This window comes from Phyllobates terribilis, unplaced genomic scaffold (genome assembly GCF_046119375.1).
Source record: "Phyllobates terribilis strain yellow unplaced genomic scaffold, ASM4611937v1 Scaffold_1__5_contigs__length_1240528914, whole genome shotgun sequence".
NCBI classification, from domain to species: domain Eukaryota; kingdom Metazoa; phylum Chordata; class Amphibia; order Anura; family Dendrobatidae; genus Phyllobates; species Phyllobates terribilis.
In genome coordinates, this window is record NW_027362761.1 from 253,349,055 (window position 1) to 253,357,876 (window position 8,822).

An 8,822-nucleotide genomic window follows, 5' to 3' on the forward strand; every position below is an offset into this window, starting at 1 on the left:
TACCTGACAGGCTGTACATGGTGATTGATTCACAACATAGTTAGAGTTACAATTAACAAACTGTTTAATAAATACCAACTCATGATTTATGCCATTGTGAAATGTTATAGTTTTCTGGGCATATTTACAGCAAGGACATTTTAAATAGCCACATTTGTGGAACCCTTTCACACTGAGCCAAGTTTGTCTCCCAGTATTCTTAACCATTAACACAGATGGTGATAATACGATAATATATTACCCAGTGTAGGTGCACGTCTAGCTGAAAATCCACAGCCATCTGACATGATTTTAGAAATTAACTCATCCTGCAGAAAATAGGTAAATGTCTATTAACAATTGCTTTCACTTTGTTATATTCAGCACTGAAAGTAGTGATAAAACTTACAGAATTACGGGCTGTTTTTCCTGGTCTATCCTTAAGCAAATCCTCCCTATGGATTTTTTCCACTTTGTTAATCGCTCGTTTAATCATCCAATCTTGGTATCCCCCCGCTTGCTAAGTCTATTACAAAAAGATTTTTTCTCTTTTTCATATAAATCTGCCTCAGAACAATTCCTGTGTGTCCTTATTAACTCACCTACAGGCACCCCTTTGATAGTATAAATGGAGTGGCATGATCTTGCATTTAGAACAGTATTTCCTGCTATCTCCTTCCTAAATGTCTGGGTAATAACAGATTTTTTCTGAACATCACCTATCAGTATTAGATCCAGGAATTCCAGACATCTTGGGTCCCACTTATATGTAAATTTTAAAGAAAATTCATTATAGTGCAAAAATTGCGAACCATTGAATTCTATCTGCAAAAGGATTAGTACTTGAAAATATATATTTTTCTTCCCAAACTGCAACATATAAACACGCAAAAGATGGTGAGTGTTTCTCACCCATAGGGGCTCCCACAGTTTGTAAATAATATTTATCCATAAATAGAAAATAATTATGTTTTAACAAAAATTGCAGGGCCATAAGGATGAAATTCTTCAGATCTTCACTATATAAGGAATATCTATCCAAAAATCCTGACATTGCTTGCACTCCCAATTCATGGGGAATGCACGAATATAAGGATTCTATATCACAGCTGATCCACATAAAATCCGAACTGAACGAAATAGAGGCAACACTGTTCAAAACCTGCTTGTATCACGTCAATAACCAGGACAGATTGATAATAATGGTTGAAGCAATGAATCCACCCACTGACATAGATTCTCGCTCAAAGAGCCGATACCCGCCACTATGTGTCTCATAGGCGGCGGGAATCGGTTCTTGGGAAGCTTAGGGAGAGAATGGAACACAGGCACCACAGGGTTAACAACATATAGATAATCAAACAGTTTTTTAGAGATTACCAAAAGTGAAATACCTTCCATCAATAGATCAAATAATTCCTTCTGAAAAACAATTGTAGGGTCATTAGACAATAATGCATATGTTACATCATCATTAAGAATATTTTTATTCAATATGGTGTACAAACCCGTATCTAAAAGCACCGCCGAACCCCCCTTATCCGCCGCTCTTATAGTAAGGTCCAGATGCTTTTCCAAATCATATATAGCTCTCTTTTCCACTGCAGAAATATTATCACAATGTTTACTATTTACTTCACCATGTAATTTGATTAATTCCTTTTATACCATCTCCTGAAAATTATCCATTACTTTAGACCTAGTTTGAATAGGATAAAAAGATGGATTTTCAACCCTAAAACTCTCTGAGCTATTGATTTCATTATGATTTCCTATCTGAATTTACCTGTCTAAAAGACTAAGATTCCTACACACGATCTGATCCTGAAAATTACATACCATCATGTTATCATTATGAGAAGAAACCAATCTACTAATGCCCTCTACCAAGGTACCTTCATTACATTATAGCCCTTACAAAACGATTGACATCTAAGATAGTCTCATATAAATCAAAATGATGTGTCGGTGCAAAGCTTAACCCCCTCGATAACACTGAAATTTGTGATTGACTTACAATATAGGAAGATAAATTAACAACATTAAAGTCCTCTACTTCTTTTTCCTCAGGGGGTATCTTCCTCTTGTGCCTCCTGCCCCCTCTCCTTCCCTGTTTTTGGTGGTCTTGTTCTGGGAGGTCTTGAATAGTACGAAAGCGGATATCCACACTCTCCTCCTCCACATCTGATTCTCCTTCTTGATTTGAACCAACCTCAGAGCTTTCTATTTCTGTAGAGCTGAAGTTAACCCTTTGACGTTGTCTAGAACGCTGAAATTCATATGGTGAATGATCTCGGTTTTTATTCTTATTATTGCTGTTGCCAATCCTGTTTTTGAGGATAGACTTTGGGGTTATTATTGTCTGTACTTCTTTATAAGTTTTACTCTCTCCAATCAACTTTTTAATCAAAGTACGCAGTTCTTCTGCACAATGTCTGGAACGACTCATGTTTCTCAGGCTTTCAAGGAGAAATGCATGTACAACATGTGCTGGCTTCACCCTTAAATAAGGGCCATCTGATTCACACCTGTTTCTTCACAGAATGATTGACCTCACTAATTGAACTCCACACTGCTATTATTTTGAACACACCCTCTTTCAATTAATTATTCAAATACACACTCAAAAAAACATGCAGATCATGAATGTTGGTCTGTTGGTTTTCTTAGAATCTACTGCACCAACTGGTAAATTGTTTGACATGTGGTAATATAATTTACACAAAAAAACAGTGATTAATCTGGTTAGTCATATTAGACTGCTAATATTTTGAACACTACTATATGAAAAGCCCTACAGACCAGTAGGGGGTTCAGAAAGTAACAGAAACAGAGTAATACACCAAGCTACATGGTTTCAATAACTTTCAGGTGATATTATGGACCACTCTCGGACACAGACAGAAAAGGGCCCCTGTGCAAGAATAATATATGGGCCCTTTGCAGCCCAAGAGCTCCTGAAAATGCAAAACTGCACCTGCTTTGGAGGTAGAAATGGATCCCCTTACCTCTTGGGCCCCTGTGCGGCCACACAGGTTGCACCAATGATATGTCTGCCCCTGCTACGGACAGCATGCCATCACATTCACAATTAAAGGGTACCTAATTTTTTTTTTGTTTTCTAACGTGAAAGGGCATGAAAATGCAGCTCAATTGGGGTCCAGGTCCCAAGATAATGGTTGATCACTCAAACTTGTCACATGTGTGCTACTCAAGATGCAGGTGCACTCTTACACTGTTTCCGTATCTTGGGAATGATGGAGACAGTATAGCTTTAAGTGATTTTCGAGCTCAAAGAAAGTCTTCCTGAGCAGCACACAGGAGTTTCAAGCAATCGATGGAGTCTTGGCTCTGTCACATGCTAGAAAATAAAAAAGTGATTGTTCGATTTAAAGGGAATCTGTCACCAGGGTTTTGCCACCTAATGTGAGAGCAGCATAATTTATAGACAGAGACCCTGATTCCAGTGATGTGTCACTTACTGAGCTGGTTGCTGTCTCTTTGATAAAATTACTGTTTTAAGTAGCAAAAACCTTATGACAAAGTCCCTTTAAAGGGACTCTGTCAGCAGAAAATGACTGTTCAAACCAAGTACAGGTGCAGGGTGCATCATGGCGGGGCCAATCAATTAAATACACCTTCCAACAGGGGCGTACATAGGAATCATGGGGCCCCATAGCAGAAGCTCTAATTGGGCCCCCCCCCCCCCAAAAAAAAAATTTTTAAATAATTGTCGGGGTCACCAAAGATCAGATCTCACAACTTTCCATCCTTTACATAGTAATTTTCCTCCTGCTGACGTCCTAGATCTCTCTTTTGTTGCCCCATAAAGTGTGATGCCAATAAAAGGGCCCCCCAAACACAGTATGAAACCCCCATGATGAATTCCTTCACATGCACGGTATAATGACCCTACTGTACCCCACCTCAACTCCCAGGGTAAAGTATGCTGACCCCAACACAGTATGATCCCCCAACTGTGAGCCGCTAGAGAGGATGGTACATAATAAGGGACGGCGCTATACATAATAAAAGAGGAAACTATATAACTAAGAATGGCGCTATACATAATAAGTGAGTACACTATATACTAAGGGACTGTGCTATACATAATAAGTGAGTACACTATATACTAAGGGACTGTGCTATACATAATAAGGCTACATTCCTGCATCTGTGTGCAGTGTCAGAATGCTGCCCTGTTTTACTGACGCATTGAGCATGTCCTATTCTAATCCTCAAAATCGGATCAGAACAGGACATTCTCTGACCCTCTTAGATCTCATTCTCAGATACGTGATTTTCATGGATGTGTGAATGGATCTATAAAACTGTAAAAGTCCGTGGACCATCCGATAAAAAGATCTGGCAGCACACGGACATTTCACACAAATGTGAGAATGTGGCTTAAGGGATTTTACAGATAACATTATCACTCCAAGTCATACAGTGCAGATACAGAATAATATTTACATCCAGGCACTTACCGCTGACGTCTCATATGATCAGAGTCGGTTTCTGCTGCTTCTTCTCCATCTGGTCAGACCTTCATGTCGACATCTCCCAGCCACGACTCGTCTTGTCACGATGATCTCCAGCCTAGAAAATAACAAGGTCACATATATTGTATATGACGCACCCCCTGGGCCATATTCTTTAGGGGAATACCCGGAGCCGGATCAGATGGGGGTTGTAGTCTCCGAGTGGCTGTGACCCGGTCCGTGCCCAGGGTGTCAAGCTCAGAGTATGTGGCAGTCCTACAGATGTTATAAAGTTCTTTATGTCGACTACGCCACCCGTTGTATTGCGGTCACTACGGCCGCCGCTGCAGCAGGGTCCGCTGAGGCTGATGGTGTTGGTGCAGCTTTTGATAGTATAACCCCCAACGGGTGGGGTATAGCCTCAGGGGGTCAGGTGCAGAGGATGGGGGTTGTGGTGGTGCAGCATAGATGGTAATTAAAGACAGAGTCGGGTTGCGCAGTTTAGGGTATTTACTTACTGCTGATGTTCCGGTCACTCCAGCTTCAAGTGACCACCCGAGCCGTGCTGCGTCCACCAGGTCCTGGATTCAGCCAACCCCCAAGCAAGTCCGGAGCGTGACCCTGAGCCCTCCTTCCTGTCCTGTCTTCTGGCCGTCCCCACCAGGGATCCACCTAGGTCCAGCTCCCTCGGGCCTTCTGTTGGGAGACCCTTGGCCTTGGGTTCCCTGACCCTACACGTGGTTTGCCTTCAGGGTGGATGTGGTGGGTGGCCGTGGCAGATCCTGCCCACGGCCTCCGGTCTCTGGCTAGGGTGTGCTTTAGCCCCCACCAGTTTGGGATCCGGTACCCAGTTGCCAACTCTTCACCCGGTGATGGACTTTGGGTTCTCAGAGTCCTTTTCTTTCACCCCCTCTGGGTCTTTCTTCCTTTCTCCTCTCTCTCTCTCTGGGCCTTGGGCTGCTCTGCTCCTCTCCCTCTGGCTTCTCACAGACTGACTGACTGTGGCAGACTGACCCTGATCTTAGATGGTGCCCACCTTAAATACTCCCTCTATGTGTGAGCTCAGGTGACCAGCACCCAATGAGCTCCTATCTTTACCCAGGCTGCTCCCCCTATCTGCCCCTACACTACTTGGGATGTTCCACCCCCCTCCCACTCCAGCCAAGGACAGACTCGGTCGTACCTGCACATTTCTAAGTGGGAGTACCGTTGGTCTGCCCTCCGGAAATGGGATGTGTGTAGTGCATGCAGCTCTCTGGGCTCAGTTTCACACTCCATCCTTACCCGGGAGTGAAATACCACACCTCTGGGTTGAGGTGCAATACCCCTGTAGCAGCCGAATCCTCGGGGTGCTACATTCCCCCCTGGTAAACCACAGCACGTCCTCGGGCTGTAAGAGATAAACATCCACAAACATACATTTTTTTTTTTCATATAAACAACATAATAAAAACATATAAAATATCATATATATATCAGCATCATCATAAAACTTTTCATATTAATAACATTCTCGTCGCCTCTGGCTCCTCCTCCGGTCACGGTGCAACGTGTGACCGGGTAAAGTGCGACAGTCTTTGGAACTCGTGGCTTTCCTATAAAACCAGTAGGGGGCGCTTTAGGACGCGCAACTATTTACAAGGGTTATGGCCGCTCTCAGTCCTCGGCCTGGTATTTAAGGGATAAACGGGTAAACAGTTCACACTTGCTGGTCCCAACGGGGACTATATTATCAGCAACAGTTTCTTTGGTACCCCTACGGGTAACTATATACAGCTTCTACTCTGCCGTACTCAACGACGACGTCCTCCTGCTCTTTCTTTGTGGTTACCTTTAGCTTCAGACCCGTCCGGGTCCTCTTGTTCTTCCTCCTCACACCGCAGCTCTTCCTCCGTCAGGCGATGCACATGGAGGGCGTAGGGTCCTTTGGCACACTTGTGCCTGGTAAAGGTGACCTCGTCCCCGATGTAAAGGTCACGACCTCTGTGTCCCTCCGGTAGGTGGGACTCAACGTCTCTCCTGGTCACGAAGACGTCGCCTGGGGTGCGGTGGTCTCGGATGAAGCCCCACCCATGCTGCATGTTAAACTTGATCACAGTCCCGGTGGTGCGGGGACTATGCGCTGCACGGGGGTCTCTCCTGGCCCGGCTCTTCTGCTCCGCGCTCCTTATCTGGGCTTGTTGTTCCCGGACCCGCCTCTCTCTCCGCTCCCTCTCAAAGACCTCGAGCTGCTGGCGGCAGCACTCTGCACGCTCCGCTGCGGCTGCCCGAGTCTCTTGAGTGAACCCCATGAGATCTTCTCCGGTGGGGTCCCACTCAAACTGCGCTTCTGCTAGCGGGGGCGAGATCCTCTTAACGGGCTTTGGAGCCGGGATCAGGGGTTCACACATGGGCCTTGCCCTCTTTTGGAGCTCTTGTTCGTAGTACTCCCTGGGCCAGACAAAGGGCTGCCCGTCCGGCCATGTGTGTTGGGCGACCAGGTCCTCACCCAGGTGCGGTACTTTAGGTTTTATGGGCGCGGTGGTGGTGGCGGCGCCCGGGTTGCCCAGGCCTTGCGGCCAGGCCTGGGGCACCTGGAAAGTGAAGGGCACCGTAAGGACGGCGGCGCCCTGGGCTACTTGGCCCTGCGACCAGGCCGGTGGCTCCGCGGAGGTAGGGGGCGCTGTTGGTATTGCGGCGCCCGGGGGTACTAGGCCTTGCGACCAGGCTGGTGGTACTTCCTGCTTGGTCACGCTCGGGGTCGAGGCGTGTGACGTCACAGGGGTCGTGGCTGCGGCTTCCGGTTGAGGCCTAGTCTGTGGCGGTGACGTTGCGGTTACGGGCACGGCAGGGGGTACTTCGGGCTCTGCGACGGGGAGCTGGGGCAGGCACGCGGTTTCCCGGCTTGGGGTAGAGACGTCCCCTTTACCTGCCTCCTTTCGTTCGGCTCCCTTCTCGGCGCCGTCTCCGGCCTTCAGTCCTCCTGCGCCATCCTCAGAGGCGGTCTGTCTCCTCGTCTTGGGTGGCGTGCTCCGCTGACGGGTCTCGGTCTGCTGGGCCATCTCACGGCTCCACTCCGCCAACGTCTCTCGCTGCACCCGGGCCATCCTCCTTGCGAGGCCCTCCAGAGCGGTCTGCGCACACTCCCGGTCTCGGGGGAGCTGTGCTAGGACCTCCACTAGGCCTAGTGGGGTCGTTGCTTCTAGCAGGCTCCTGACCAACGGGTCGGTGCTGCTCTGCTCTCCTTCTGCTGTTCCCGGCAGGCTCCTGGCCAGCGGGCCGGTGCTGCTCTGCTCTTCTCCCATCTCCGGGTAAGCTTCTTCTGGACTCAGCTCTAGGCTTCTTGTCTCCGGGTGCGCTCTCTCCAGACTGCTCCAGGCGACACCCATCTTTGCTCTCTTCTTCTCAGTCCTCCCACTTCGAGGGCGGTCCCGGGGCCACTTGGTGATTGTCAGCTCCAGGGGCAGTTCTTTCACGCTGACAGACACCTCTAGCATCACAGTCTCTGTTGGTGGGGGCGGTTTCCACTTTTGGCGCCATTTTCGGTCCTGGCCCACGATGGGAGGTGGCCTCTTGCCACCCTCTGGCACGCCCATAATGGCGTCCGCTCTTCCAAGGCGGGAAACCTTTGGAAATGGCGGGAATCGTCTCCCAGTGGCGGGAAACTCTGCAGATGGCGGGAAAAAGCTGTTAATGGCGGACAACCGGCGGGAATCGACCTGTGATGGAGTCCGATGGCGGGGACCCTCCGGAACCGGCAGGAGACTTCTTTTGAGGTAAACTCGTTCTTTTCTTCAGGCACGCAGTACCCGGTTGTTGTGGGCACGTAATCCTGCCGACTACGCCAAAGTTGACGCACCCCCTGGGCCATATTCTTTAGGGGAATACCCGGAGCCGGATCAGATGGGGGTTGTAGTCTCCGAGTGGCTGTGACCCGGTCCGTGCCCAGGGTGTCAAGCTCAGAGTATGTGGCAGTCCTACAGATGTTATAAAGTTCTTTATGTCGACTACGCCACCCGTTGTATTGCGGTCACTACGGCCGCCGCTGCAGCAGGGTCCGCTGAGGCTGATGGTGTTGGTGCAGCTTTTGATAGTATAACCCCCAACGGGTGGGGTATAGCCTCAGGGGGTCAGGTGCAGAGGATGGGGGTTGTGGTGGTGCAGCATAGATGGTAATTAAAGACAGAGTCGGGTTGCGCAGTTTAGGGTATTTACTTACTGCTGATGTTCCGGTCACTCCAGCTTCAAGTGACCACCCGAGCCGTGCTGCGTCCACCAGGTCCTGGATTCAGCCAACCCCCAAGCAAGTCCGGAGCGTGACCCTGAGCCCTCCTTCCTGTCCTGTCTTCTGGCCGTCCCCACCAGGGATCCACCTAGGTCCAG

The 8,822-nt window shown here is 48.3% G+C and overlaps 1 long non-coding RNA gene across 1 annotated transcript; it reads right to left on the reverse strand.

The window, feature by feature from the left end:
• Nucleotides 1-264: 264 nt before the first annotated feature.
• LOC141166685 (uncharacterized) lies at nt 265-2,128 on the reverse strand. Its single transcript, XR_012251336.1, has 3 exons — nt 1,997-2,128; nt 1,374-1,401; nt 265-308 (listed from the first exon to the last, which is right to left on the reverse strand). It is a non-coding gene; the product is annotated as an uncharacterized lncRNA (long non-coding RNA).
• Between the last annotated feature and the right edge of the window lie 6,694 nt (nt 2,129-8,822).